This window comes from Mytilus edulis, chromosome 8, assembly GCF_963676685.1.
Source record: "Mytilus edulis chromosome 8, xbMytEdul2.2, whole genome shotgun sequence".
NCBI lineage: Eukaryota > Metazoa > Mollusca > Bivalvia > Mytilida > Mytilidae > Mytilus > Mytilus edulis.
The window spans coordinates 16,254,980-16,270,886 of record NC_092351.1 but is presented as its reverse complement, the minus strand read 5'-3'; the positions used below and the strand labels follow the sequence as shown (position 1 = coordinate 16,270,886).

General features: G+C 31.9%; 1 long non-coding RNA gene across 1 annotated transcript; it reads left to right on the top strand.

Moving 5' to 3' along the window:
* The first annotated feature begins 390 nt into the window (after positions 1 to 390).
* On the top strand, positions 391 to 1,887 carry LOC139484935 (uncharacterized). The gene is made up of 3 exons (XR_011655199.1): positions 391 to 514; positions 1,057 to 1,152; positions 1,769 to 1,887. It is a non-coding gene; the product is annotated as an uncharacterized lncRNA (long non-coding RNA).
* Positions 1,888 to 15,907: the final 14,020 nt, after the last annotated feature.

The window sequence follows — 15,907 nt, the reverse complement described above, 5'->3', positions numbered from 1 at the left end:
TTTACCTATTTTTGATTGATATCTGTACGGTCCATTTAAAGTATTTTAAATATTTTGAAATTAAATCAATTGAATAGAACTCTCCATTTGCGACTTAAGTGTGTAAAGTATACATTTCAATGTTTATTGAAAGTTACTATTCATCAAAATCTGCTCTTTCCGAATTTTACACGAGACAGTAGACTATTTCCGAACTAAATAATAATGTACATTTCTATCTTGTCTCATCTAAATCAAAATGCATGAATAATTTTGTGTATCGTCTGGAGCATAATGCCTTTTTAAAGTTATTCCAAGTAAGCTTCGTTCACATTTTCCTGGTACGAAATTAATACCTACAAGGTATTTAAAAATTGAATATTGCAAATGATGTAAATCTTTCACATGAATTAGATCACTTTTCCACGAAATCACGTGATAAAACTATTTTTCTCCAATATATAAACCATTTCTGTTCTATATAGAACATTATAATTTTCAGAAAGCATTGAAAGCAGACACAACTTTCCTGTTGGTAAATATTTTAATACGTTTTTTTTTAATTCAAGTGGTAAATATGTTTCTTGCATTTATGTAAAATAATGAAAATAATTTGAAATTTAGAAAGGTTCGACATTCGATACCTATTCATCATTGATCTTTTTTGAAGGTGGAAAAAGGGTTGGAGGGCTGAAAGCGTTTCTGTAGAAGGCAATCTAAAACCATGCTTGGGAATTAAAACATTTTCAAAAAATGTATCATACTCATTTAATATTTTTCTGATTTCAATGTTGTTTAAATTTGTTCTTGGTATAAACTCACCTAATTGTGGTTTGATAAGCTAGGTAATATAAAGGCATTTCGTGTGTTTTCATTTTCTTATGTTTATATCACAGACATAAAAATGATATGGCATGATTTGCAATGAGACAACTTTATCGATCTAAGTTCAAATAAATTGAATGTAAACAATGTTAAGCATGCAACTGTATCAAGTAATAAAGGTAGTCTGAGATAAACCTACAAAGATTCTTAATCAACTTTTCCCCCTTAATTGTTCGTCAATATTTTTTTCAGTAAAAAAATAATCCCAAAATGAAACGGCAATCTTATGGGTGGCCAGATGACGATGATGACGATGATGCTGATTGTTGTATACAATGACACTTTCGGGTAAGTTAATTTACACATCTTCAAGATAGTTAATACTAAATTCTAAACACTTTACAGGGACAGATCCAGCTAATTCAAACATAAGTTCCGATACAAATGTATTGATCGGCATTGGATCCGCCACTGCCTTATATCTACTTTCTTTATGACTCAAAAAAATTGAGCGTTTTTTTTTTGTTTATCTCAAAAAGGTTCGAAAACCTGGTTGCAAGTTAAAGAACTTTGTATGATAATTGTAGTGAAAACTTGATACGTGCGTGAAGAACACAGAGTCATCCTGTTATCAACATATAGAAATACGTAGTGGTTTGATAATTTTACTGTATACCATTTTCGATTTTTAAATTCCATGGCTTTCATATAATTGGTTTTAAGTGTTCCAGATGAAAGCAAATAAAAAATAACCTTCGGAGTTTGTAGCTTTTGATTTTGATTGCCAATGAGACGAAAGACATGATCGAATTGACGATGAATAAAAGTATCGATTAATATCATTGAATATTAACAAGTACAATTTAGGTGTACATTGAGAAGACAAATGCACAAAATGTGTTATTTTAAGTATGTTTTCAGCTTTTCAATGAATTTGTTACTTTTTACTATATATTTTTTTTAGATTTGATATGTTTCAACAGCATAAGAAGATGTCCAGCTGAAGTATATTTTTGAAACATTTCAGAACATATACTTACATTATGTGAAACATCTTATGATAACAAAATTGTTCAAAATGCAGTTTTAATTATTCTTTTACTGGAGCATGTCCCTTGCAAGAATCGTACGGTTCTTTCTCCAAAATCCTAACCAGGTATTGCTATAAGTCACAAGATAGATCGACAAAGTCGTGGCAAATGGCTAACTTTTAAGCATATGAGAATTATTTGCTTGCTTTTTGCATTAGCAAAAAACACAGGCATAAAAATAACGAATTCTGGTATGTTTGCCAATAAGACAACTTTCTATAAAAGTTCAAATGAATATGATGTAAGCAATTATAGGCCTACAACTGTATCAACAATTCAAAGTAATCAAAGAAAAACCTTAAAGATTTGAATATTCTTACAAGGGAACCATGTGATCATTATAGATTCCAACGAGGCTTCGTATGGTTACATCCTGTGCTTTTGATTTTAGCATTCCCAATGAAGGTTTATTTAGAGAGCGCTTTGTATTTTTTTAAAGTTTTATTTTCGATTTTAAAGCAGGACTTGGAAGGTTCTAGTAGAAACCACCGTTTCAATATCTTCATTGTAACAACTTACCTTCTATTAAGAAAACAACTTACATTCTATTAAGAAAATTATGGTAGAAAACAAAAGTTTTTGAGTATTGAATAAAAGAGAGAAGAAAAGTACCCGAGGGACATTCAAATTCATAAATCGAAAATAAACTGACGCCGCCACAATTGCTAAAAATTAAAAGACAAACAGACAACAATAATAGAGAAAACACAACATATAAAACTACATAATAAGCAACAGGAACCCCATCATAAACTGGGGGTGATCTCAGGTGCTCCGGAAGGGTAGGCAGACCCTGCTCCACATGTGACATCAATCGTTTTGTTTATATTATTACAAACCCGGTTAATGGTCTAATTCGATAGGTCACATTCGTGAAAAGGGAACGGGACTGTAGTTACGACATAAAGAACTTATATAAAAGGTATGTGTCTATTCCAAGTGAGGAGCATGTAATTCAGTGATTGTCGGTTGTTTGTGTGTTACGTATTTGTTTTTCGTTCATTTTTTTTTATATACATTGTAAATAAGGCCGTTAGTTTTCTTGATTGAATTGTTCTACATTGTCATTTCGGGGCCTTTTATAGCAGACTATGCGGTATGGGCTTTGCTCTTTGTTTAAGTCCGTACGGTTACCTATAATGGTTAATTTACGAGTTATTTTGGTCTCTTGTGGAGAGTTGTGTCATTGGCAATCATACCACATCTTTCTTTTTTTTTTTATATTTAACCGATATCATGTGTGAAACGGATATTCCATAACAGTCAACCAACTTGCGCTCGCCCCCGTACAATTCACGAAGGGATAATTTTAACCTCATAATTCGGAACTCTTGGTTTAATAGCTTCCTAAATTGGAGATATGTACTCCATATGCAAGCGGTGCTGATGTGTCACTCAATAGAAATTAACAGTTCAATAATGACGAACTAAAATACGTCACCATAGTCAGAATTCAGGAGTTTTGTGATTTTACTCTTTAGTCGGTTAACTTTATTGATATGCGGGAACGTCAATGTAATGGAAAAAAAAAGAAGCTTTTTTTTATTCTTCCTGAAAAAATCGTGTATGAAATCTGCCTAATGAATAAAGGAAGAAGTCTGCATATTTTTTTTGTGTTTGTGACAAATTAGTGTCGTTGTCTGCCTTCAGTTAATACTCTGAACGAGACTTAATGGAGGTTTCATGATAAACCATCGATAAGATCTTTCTCATAATAATATGTCAAAATTCAAAAACTTCGTTGATGTTATCCGAGTAGCATTCATAGAAAAAGGGTGTTTCCCAAACCTGTTGCCATCGCACAAGCTGACATCTTTTTTACTTTGTATTTTTAATCATTCTTAAATCTTATATATATGACCAAATGAAATACTACCTATCGCACCAAATAAAGAAACAAGAAAAATGTTAACCAAATTTAGAATAAGCGATTATTGTCTCTTAATAGAAACTGGACGATATACAAAAATACCACGAAATGAAAGACAATCCAAAATATGTAATATCTTAGACGATGAATTCCATTTTTTCTTTAACTGCAAAATCAATAAAAATAAAAGAGAAATCTTTCTAAAATATTATATGCAAAAATATGTTAATTTTAATACACTTAATTTTACTGATAAATTCGTGATTATACTAAATCCATCAACAGCAAATGATGTCAAAGCAGTTGTTTCTTTTTTTAAAGAGTCATTAGAACTGAGGAAAGGAGACCTATAACTGTTTTTATCATATATATTATAATTCTGTCGAGTTTTCATAATGTTTGTTTTGTCTATGTATTTGCCATAACCAAAATTGGTTTTTGTTTGTTTTGCAAATAAAAAAGATTATTTATCATAAAATTTAAAACATGGATAAAATTTTAATGACATATATTGAAAATTGAGGGTTATTTAGTCGTTAATACAAGCTAGAGCATACAAGTTTAAAATGTCAAAAACAGATTTAGTTTGTAAGGTTATGTTCTATTTTAAACTATTTTCTTGTATTGTATTGTATTACACGTATTTTGAATCGTTTTTAAATAAAAGTAGGTAGCCTATTGTTGTCAAAGTTGTTTATTACTTATCGTTGATAAGTAAGCAGTTTGAGAGTTTATATTTAAATTTAATTTCAATAATTTATAACATTCTGTAAAATCCATTACAAAAGCAAACAATATTTAAAGCGTATTTCTTGAAATGACAAAGAGAACAACGATACTTTTGTGATAATCTTAATGCTTGAAATTTTTTAAATACATGTATAAATATAATTCGATACCCCCCCAATTATATAAACCAAAACAAAATGTCTCACGATTATTCATTTTCCTATTATTAACTCTTTTCCATGAAATCATGTGACAATAATATTTGCCGAACATTCGATATCCAAATATTGTTTAGAAATTTTAACAGTACATGACTGTATTTTATTACTTAATGTTTTCCTCGAATTCATGTGATATTTCCCCCCGCTCTATATAGATGCAACGATTGTTTATATAATTTACCACATATATAAACGAACACAGTGCAAAAAGATATGTATGTGGTCTGAGTGCCAAAGAGACATCTCTCCATACAAATAAAAGTAAACCATTATAGGTCAAGGTTCGGCGTTCAACTCGAAGCCGTGGCTCACACCGAACTACAAACTATAAAGGGCCCAAAAAAAATTACTAGTGTAAAACCATTCAAACGAGATAACCAACGGTCTAATCTATATTTAAATTTTATAAAAATTATTAGGGATAAATAATTAAGGTCAAAAGTAAATAAACAATTTTAATGTTATATTTGTTATTCTCATAGAATTTTGTCTAATTCTTAGTCCGTTTCTGTGTGTGTAACATTTTAATGTTGAGTCGTTGTTCTCTTATATTTAATGCGTTTCCCTCAGTTTTAGTTTGTTACCCCGATTTAGTTTTTTGTCCATGGATTTATGAGTTTTGAACAGCGGTATACTACTATTGCCTTTATTACGCAAAGTTAAAGTAAGATACCACTGTGAAATATTAAACAATATTTAGAAAATCATCACTGTTGAAAAAAACCCTCATCATATCATACATACAGGTAAATATGAATAATTTATACTTCTACGTCTTTGTGAATAAAAATCGTCCGATTAGGAGGAATACCTAGAAATGTATTTAATATAAACAAAACTGATCTAACACTTGGTACATACTGGGTGAATATCACCAACAATAACACTATACAATTAGAACTAGATAAACCTTCCTGTACAGGTACGATAACAGTATTTAAGGAGAAATGAAATAATTTATGTCAACTAATTACATTTCATCCAAGGTATATTCTGATACACACATTAAACCAAAAAAAATATATAGTTAATATATTTCAAAAAGATTATACGGAGGGCACAATTTGCTAGGGGACATTCTCCCACCCACTGTGAATCGGATTTGAATAAATGAAAGTAGGGATGTGAATTATTATAGTGAAAAAAAATAAATGCTTCGTTTGAAAAACCCGTAGTAATTGATGAGAAAGCAACTTTGAATAGATGTTTATCACCGTGTTGAACCTAATTAGCATATCTAAATATAATTGTTTATAGTTTAAGCATTTTTTAAACAAAGCTTACACAAGATTTTGTAACAATTCTTTTAATTTTTGTTTTGATAATGGCCGAGGGAGGAATAAAGAAAGTTAAAACAAATCAAAGTGTTGGTAACTCTTATTTAGAACATAAGGAGTGACATATCAGTGTCAGATTTCACCAATCCTTCCACCTTTTAATATTAATGACAAGAGGCTCTCAAGAGCCTGAATCGCTTGCATTGATTTTTTGGCATTTCTCTGTGGTTTAAGAGTTAAAGTGTTCAATTTCATTACAGTTTTTTTTTTTTTTTTTGTTTACTGTATATTAATAAAAATCATTCAACTCAAATTTGGTTGGAATTGGTCTATCACAAGCCCAGTAGTCAGCACTTTTTGTGCTGACATGAATTATCATTGATATTGTTATATTTATAAATTAACTGTTCACAACATTTTGAATGTTTTGAAATAATAAGGCTTTTCTACCTCAGGCATAGATTATCTTAGCTGTATTTGGCAACACTTTTAGGAATTTGGGATCTAAATGCTCTTCAACCTTGTACTTTATTTGGCTTTTTAACTTTTTTGGATGCGAGCGTCACTGATGAGTCTTTTGTAGACGACACGCGCGTCTGGCGTATATAGAAAATTTAGTCCTGGTATATATGATGAGTTTATTCAATAGTTTTAGAGGAGAAGATTTTATAAAGTTAGAAAACATGATAAACAATTTGTAATTGTCCTTAAAGGGCAATAAATCTTTAAGGAGTCAATTGACAATTTTGGTCATATGAACTTATTTGTAGATCTTACTTTGCTGAACATATTTGCTGTTTACAGTTTATCTTTATCATTAATACTATTCAAAATAATAAGCGAAAACTGCAAAATTTCTTCAAAATTACAAATTCAGTGGCAGCAACCCAACAATAGGTTACAAGATTCATCTGAAAATTTCAGAGCTGATAGAACGTTACCTTGTGAACTCCATGTCGGATTTGCTCTAACGGCTTTGGATTTTGAGATATAAGCCAAAAACTGCATTTTACCCCATGTTCTATTTTTAGCCATGGTGGTCATGTTTTTTGACGAAACAGAAAATAAAACACAAACTTGACGACGACGGACGCCAAGTGATGGCTAAAGCTCACAGTTCCTTCGGAACGGTGAGCTAAAAAATGTAACAATTGGCTTGACAAGAAAAACTTATTCTCACGGAATATGACTTCACAAAATGCAGTAAGCCATGTCGATAACGGGAGCACAAGGATAAGCAAGATAAGTCACAGCGTCAAATGTATTCAAAATAAAAATCAAGAATATTCAATATCTACGTATTCATACTTGTACTCAAGAAAAACATCGTCTTATTTTAGCAAATATTATATACAAATTATAGTTGTTGTTTGAAATTCACTGTGTAATAATAACGTTTTGTCGGAGATACCAGGATCAATAAATGACGCTTAACTACGTAGACCCGGTGTGTAACGCTATATAGTAGCGGCTTTCTATAAAGTTAATTGCATAAAGGATGGGATATTGATGTGGGTTTTTTTGGGCACCAGTCCACACAAGCACTCTGCTGTTTGTGTCAATGTATTGACATCTATAATGATGCTACATTTAATCATCAGCTCTCTTATCTTTCATGGGTTTTATAAAGACAGAGCCGGTAATTCCACTTGTTTTTGCGAAATGAAAACCGCCAAAGATTTGTGCATTTGAGGAGATCGCTTAACAAATAATCAACTTGCCTCTTTCAATATAATTTCTGATTGATTTTGAAACCATAATTACTACCGCTATGTTCGTGTCATGGTGTGTGGTTTATGTTAATTTCTATAAAGACATTTTAAACTTTAATTTGTTAGTAAGAGGAACAAAAAAACACTTACAACAGAATTGCGAGATTTTACTCTGTAAATAGTTATCAAAGGTACCAGGATTATAATTTTATACGCCAGACGCGTAACCCCAGGCTACAATATTCAATCTACGAATCAAAGTATCATTTTCCACGACTGTTTCATTTTGGAAGTTAAACCACGTTTAAAGAATTATACGTATTTCTTATTCCAAGTATTGAAAATACCGAAGTTCCAAATATTTTTTTTATACGAGAATTGAACCCTTTTCACATTAAAAAAATTACTGTATTGAAGGAATAAAATTATTTCTGAGATTTGAATCGTTTGAGCCGGGCCAATCTACCATTCTATTTATGTTAGGGGATACATAGCTTTAATGAAGACACTATTCATAAAATTAAGATGTGTGTAATAAGGAGTTAAAAGAATTAAAAACTGAATTGGTAAACATTAAAGTTCAGGGGGGAATACTATGGAGAAGCAGACCTGCTGGCGAAGGTCAACTAAATGAAAAACAAAGAAAAGGACAAAATTAATGGAAAATGGAGGCAAGAGACAAGAAAAGGTGCAAAGAACTTTATGAAATGTTAGGAAGAGGGCTCTTTTCCGATTATTTCACACTTGCAATGGGTGCATATCAAATAACTGAAATAGAAGACTTTTATGAAGTTGTTTTTTTAGAATGAATTTGACAGAAAATGTTTAGAATTTATAATTGAAGAACACTGTTTCCGGAAATCTGCCTTAGAAACTGTTCGGGAAATTCTTAACTGTTGTGTTTTCCATTCATTGACATATACTCATTACAAAAATAAACTGCATTGTATTCTTATCATGCTTATTAAATATAGAAAAGATATAAATGAGAAAATATGGAAAATCTTTTAGTAAGAAATAAAAACAATATTGTCTACAAGCACATCCATTTTTCCTTTAAATTAATCATTTAAGTGTGAATTGTGAATTATTTTTGAGAAATTAAAGCATTCAGCATATGATAATATGCTTACTAGTCTAAGAGTTATTGCCCCCTTAATGTATTTATGAAATAATAAAATCTAAACTTGAAGTTACTTATAAGTTTAAGAAATGATAGTTTAAAAGGATGAATCGGATTTGAATACAATTGTTCGCATTTTCGTTTTAATAATGATTGATTCAAGGAGGAGACTTAAGTCAAGAAAAAACTATTCAAAGTGTTGGTAACTATATTTTAAGGAAATTAGGGGATGACATACATGTATCAGTCTCAAATTTTTTAATCCTTGGACTTTATATGGCCTTTTAAGCAATATTGACAAATTAGGAGACAATTGCCCTAGTCAAACACACCTTTTCTCACAGAATATGATTGCACATAATGCAGTAAGTCATTCAGAATAGTTGACAACAAGGATAAGCAGGGTAGTCACAGCTTCAGATGTATTCAAAATAAAATTCAAGAAAACTCAATATTTACGTATTTGTACTTTTGTACTTGGAAGAAAACCATTGACAGTATCAAGCGATCCTTAACGTATATAAGATGTATGTTAGCCTTTATAACATATTATACCTTTACTAAATTTTTCCATAGATATAAAGGTTTGGTTTTAAATTTGAAGTTTGGTTGTACCTGTAGAAAACTTATTTCAAACAGGATAGCACATCCTCATTTTTACGGAAATGTTGTTAACCGTGCCCGGAAATTTAGAAATTATCCATGTAAACTTGTCGCTCCTTTAAATAAACTTATTCTAAAAGGTTACCTATTCAACACTGTAATAAGATCTTTGAATATTGTTTTTATTAGTATAAATATTGATTTTGTTATCAGTAAATTAAAAGCTAACTAAATATTACTAGTATGTTAAATACATATACATATTCATGAATCTACAATCTGTCGATACCTGTAACTTGGCATTGCACAAGGTCATGTTTTTCTCTGGCTGTTTATGACGTCTTTACACTAAATCCATTGGATGTTGGATGTGTACGGATTGATAGTTTAGTCTTAGATGCATGATTTTTTTATTAGTTGTTCGTGGCTTTAAACTAGCTGTCAGATAATTGCGAGTAGTCTCAGATCTGTTCATTGTGTCTTTATGTGTCGGGATGCATAAGTACCCGTCCACGTCAACTTGTATTTGTGTCCATCTGATGAGTTAAGCCTTTTTCAACTGATTTTTATAGTTCGTTCTTATGTTGTACTGTATACCACTGTCCCAGGTTAGGGGGAGGGTTGGGATCCCGCTAACATGTTTAACCCCGCCGCATTATTTATGTATGTGCCTGTCCCAAGTCAGGAGCCTGTAATTCAGTGGTTGTCGTTTGTTTATATGTTACATATTTGTTTTTCGTTCATTTTTTTTACATAAATAAGGCCGATAGTTTTCTCGTTTGAATTGTTTTACATTGTCTTATCGGGGCCTATTATAGCCGACTATGCGGTATGGACTTTGCTCATTGTTGAAGGCCGTACGGTGACCTATAGTTGTTAATGTCTGTGTCATTTTGATCTTTTGTTGATAGTTGTCTCATTGGCAGTCATACCACATCTTCTTTTTGTATATATTTGTTTTTTGAAATTCATTCCGTAATATTACACTATTCCCGAGATACCAGCATCAAATAATGGCGCTTTATACCTTCGTAAACACAGATGTGTAACGCTATATGGTAGCCGCTTTCAGTGTAAATTGCAGAAAGAATGTGCCATTGCTGGTTTTTTATGGCACCACACAAGCACTCTTCTGTGTGTGAAAATGTATAGACATCTACATTGATGCTACATTTTAATCAACACCAGGTCTTTCCCGTGCATGGATTTTAAAAGATCTCGCCTTACAAATAATCAACTTGCCCCTATAAATATAATTTCTGATCTTGAAACTAATATGACAGCCAAGCATGAAGACTTTCCAGAGGTCCATGGGCTTTTTTCATTATTGTAAAAGCATATGGAGGTGCGTATGGCAAGAGGAACTTAGACACACTTACAACAGAAGTGCAAGACTCAACTTTGAAAACAAAAAAAAAAAGGTTACAATATTCAATTACAATATTCAATTAACGAATCAAAGTATCGTTAATCCTGGTACTTTTGATAACTATTAACACAATTCGTGTCTTCTTTGAAATTAAAGGAGGCGCAAAATATTACCAAGTATTGAAATAACAGTACTATAATGAAAGAATTTTAGCATATCTAAAATTTAAATCGTATATAGTATCCCGTAGCCAATCAATGTTTTATGAAGTTATATATGCATTAGATTGGAATATGTATTTGATTCAATTTTGAAGGAGCTTAAGATTAATGATCGGACGCGATAGTTCTTTAAAAACAACAAATATATATATATATTTTGTGATAATTAAATAATCAATCGAATGCATATTTTTGTGTATTCGTTCCTACTCGACAAATGCAGTTTCGTATGTATTTTTATGATGTGGAATTACAATATATATATATATATATATATATATCTGTGGGGTAAAACTGCCATAAAAAAGACAAACAGATGAGGTTACCATGATTTATGACTTACCCTAGCTAGACGATAGCGACGACGGGTCGGTGTGGACTGCATGCAAAGTTCGAAGTGACGTAAACCCTAATTTGTTAGTTACTTGGTGTAAGAGCTACAATTGGTGTAAGAGCTACAAAACAGATGGCGTTATTTACCATGAGAGATCGAACAACCATTAAAAATCAGTCAAAAGGCCAAGACTGAATCAAAGAACTTTACTTTCAGAAACTTGTAGAATACTAGAAATGAGGACAATCTTCATGACATGAACTTGTTTTAAAATGAAATCTCACTTTGCCCTTTGAGCCATGTAAACTAAACCTGTAGTGACCATAATTGTATTCCCCATTTACCGTTGTGGTTCCGATTCAGATCTTAAAGGAAATGATACTGGATAGTAAACTTGGTGGCATTACAGGGCACTTTAAGAAAACGTGTTTATAAATAACTCTGAGCTAATTTCAAATCGGTAAGTTCCTAATGAAATGGCAAAATCAAAAATCAAACGAAAGGATATCAACTGCCATATTCCTTACTTGATACAGGCATTTTCTTCTGTATAAATGGTGGATTAAAACTAGTTTAATAGCTAGCTAATTCTCTCACGTATACGGCAGCCTAAAAAGTTCATATTTATTGACAACGAAGACGTAAAAATAGGGGTACAGCAGTCAACATTTAGATATAATCCTAAAAACAGAGAAAAAGATGTGTAGCAAAGAAACCATATAAGGCTTATAGACAAAGCACACACTCAAAAGTAAAAGACAAGAATTTACAATATGTTGTAGCACAATAAGGGGATGTATAAGTACCGAACCACGTAAAATGAATATCATAAAAAATAGACAAATAAGTAAAAGAAATATTATAAAAAAAGAGAAATAAATGAAAGCTACAACACGTTATTTCGATGGTAAACAACGTCAGTATCCATTATCTATATTTCAATTCAATCGTGAATTGAATGTGAAGTCGATACGAAACATTCATCTTTGTACCCTTCATATAATGTTTTTGTTATACGAATGAAACGTTCGTTGACATACCCTTCCTTTAGCTCAAGACACGTTTTACAAAGTCTGAGTAGCAGTTGCCAGCTCCTGAATGCCGAATTAGATGGGAAATGTATATCACATGCGTAGGTTAAGTTTGTATATAGCCACTTCATTGAGGCAAATTGATAACTTCAATAATAAAATCGTCTCTTTGGTCATATATTATAATAATAAGATGAGCGTGTATGTCAAATTTGAGATTGTGCAAGCCGTGTTTGTTGTTTTCTCAATTTAGGTCTTGGTGATACCCAATCAGAAAAGTTTGAATTGGTTTACGGGAATAGTCATTTTTCAATAATTTTGAACACACAAATAAGTAGAAAGAAAATAAAACTCATAGAGCCCTTTGATTTCGAATTTTCGTCGGAGTGCAGTATTTTGTGAGCTTACTTTTCCAGAATAACAATTTAGAAAGCGGGAATTTCGTCTCCAAATGACTCAGCAGTGACGATCGAAGTTTAAACGTTACGGACTATTTCAAATCAAAACGATGCCTTTCCTTTAAGCCTTTGACAGTCTATTGTATGATACTATATAGAAGATGTTTTTCTGTCAGATAATGTATTATGATAAGTTAGTTCTTACTACCACAGATGGTGGCAGTTTATACACTGTATAAAATATTCTGTTCAAATATGTCAGGAGTGTAACGCTTTTAACATAAGCAACACGACAGGTGCCATATGTGGACCATGATCTGCCTAACCTTCCGGAGCACCTTAGATCAACCCAGTTTTTTGGTGGGGTTCGTGTTGCTTAGTCTTTAGCTTTCTATGTTGTCTTCTGTACTGTTGTTTGTCTATTTGTCTTTTTATTTTTAGCCATGGCGTTGTCAGTTTATTTTCTATCTATGAGTTTGACTTTCCCTCTGGTATCTTTCGTCTATGTTTTAGTGTGACATTCAGAAGGAAGCATGTGCATTAATTAATGGTATTTAATACTTGCATCTCTCATCACACTAATATATCTTGATTATGATTTCTTGTTCATTTTTGTATCTATTTACATTTTTACAGACAGCATAAGATAAGTCAACAAGTTTCTGTAAAAAATAGAATGTCCGTAAAAGGCAATGTTTAACCAGAAAATGTCTTCGTATTAAAGTGACAACATCTTGAATGTTTTATTTCGTTTGTTAAGTATCTTAGCGAAGTTCTACAGCTGGGATACTATGGTAACACGAAGACTACCAAATTTATTTTCAATGTCATTTTTTTGGAAACACTGTTGTTTTTTCTTGGAATTCGGTTAACATCATTGCAGATGATAAGTTACAAGCATGCCATTATTATGGCCTTCAGGTTAGTTAAATTTCAATTTAAGTTCTTAAATGTAAAAAGTAATAGTGTAGACTAGTCTTCTGTGCGAAGCTGAGGTATAAGTCAATGCATTTTTAATCATTTTCGGCTTGTTTTTCTTCAAATAGCTTGAAATTTATTAACTAGATTGAAATAAAATAATTTCAAGAGCAAAAAAATAACAATTTTCAAAGATAAATGAACTCAGCATAGTTTAAGTAAAACCAGAGTTGAGATAGTATTGAGTTTTGCTGACAGAAGTGTACATTTGTTTGTTTATATTTGTTTAAGTTGAATTTTGATCAGTATTTTCATTTCATTATTACAGATGTTACACTGCTGACGCGTTGTATGAGTTTTCGTTTTAAAGGTTTCAAATAGCTGTTGCCTTATTATACTGTCGTTAATCTGAGCATATTTTTGATGTAGGGTTTACCATATTTAGACAACAATTGAGGAGTAAACTTTTGAGACGGAAACTCCAGGGTTATGCCAAATAGAAAAGATACAGTCCTTATAAAAGGTGAACGCGTTGCAAAGAGACATCTCGTATGCTCAAAAATGGAAACCTTTAAGAGTGTTGAGAGAGAAAATCCAACATTTCATAAACTGTTTAAAACCTTCGATAAAATGGTTCAAAAAAACTTTAAACGTCTCAATCTTGCCAGCCAGTGTATAAATTTTCACGCATGACTATAAGATGCAGCAGAAAGTAAATGCACTGAAAAGAAAGAAAAAGTTAGTTGAACACGAAGAAGTTCTACCTTATTTTTCTAAAGAACTGTCAGACGTTTCAGTTTGTAAATACTCTAAATATCAAGCTAGAGTGTGCACAGATAGAAATTGTAACCTGTGTGGTACAAGGCATATAAAGGTATACATTATGCTATTGATCACTGATAGTTATAACAATGTTTTTAAAGTTTCCTTAGTGAGAAAGAAGACATGAAACATCAATAGGGATGGACCAGAGCAAGAAGACAACACGCTTGATGCAAGTGGAAAAGAAGGCAAGGACTGAGGATGTAGTAAAAGATATAATTGAAGCTATGGAGGCCTATATAGGTCACATTTTTCGTGCTAGTTTCAGAACAAGGTACATACATGTTTAATTGAATCCCTATCCCTGGACCGTTGCTTTGTGGTTGTGGATAACTCTGAGATCACGACATTTCAGCCCCAGGACGAAATTGTCTGCATACTTCACTCTAAAGCAATTTATTTTTTTCCAATATACATTGTCCTTCATTCATCTGATAGCACTGAAGAAACCCCAGTAATACGAAAAGAATCCCTGTTTATATTATCCGAACACCTAGTGCACAATGATTCCGAAAAGCAGGACAAATTTAATGGAATAAAAAAAAATAATAGTTTTATTCCTGAGATCGCAAAACTACGGTTTAAAGATTATGCACTGAAACTACATCGCTTAGAAAGACACCAGTGAAAATCTGAAAATAATTGCCATTAACCCCAAACAACAATGGACTGACGAACATTTATGCCGCAAAACGGGGAATTGAGTAGTTATAGAAATGGGAAGATATGGTATGAGAAAACTCTCCGTCCATGTCAGAATAAATTAAAAGATAAAAATCAAAATACAGTCTCAAACACGGAACCTTGGCACACACCGCACAGCAAGCTATTACAGGCTCCACTATGACTTCACAGAAAAAATAACTGCAGTCTATGTATAGAGCAAATTATTACAATACATATGCGTTTTATTGTTTTTTGGTTAATAGAGTTAAAAAAAACCAACAATTATTAGTTTTAATCCTTGGGTAAAATCGCTAAAACTACGGTTTAAAGAATATACATTGAAACTTAATCGCTTAGAAAGATACCAGGGCAAATCTTAAAATTATGTCCTTAACATCAATATCAATGGACTGACGACCGATTCTTCTGCAAAATGGGGAAATTGGTAGTGCTTTATATGGGAAGTGTGGTATGAGTGCTAAAGAGAAAACTCTCAATCCATGTAAGAATGTGTAATAGGTTAACAACTATAGATCAAAGTACGGTCTTCAACACGGAACTAAACAGCAAGCTATAAAAGAGGGGCGAAAGAAACCAGAAGGAGTCAAACTCATTGATCTTGAAATATGCTCTCGGATTAATTTGCTCTTCTAGTGAGTCCAAATTAGAACCACATTTTTTTAAGGTAGAATAATCAAACTTGGCAATAATAAACCTA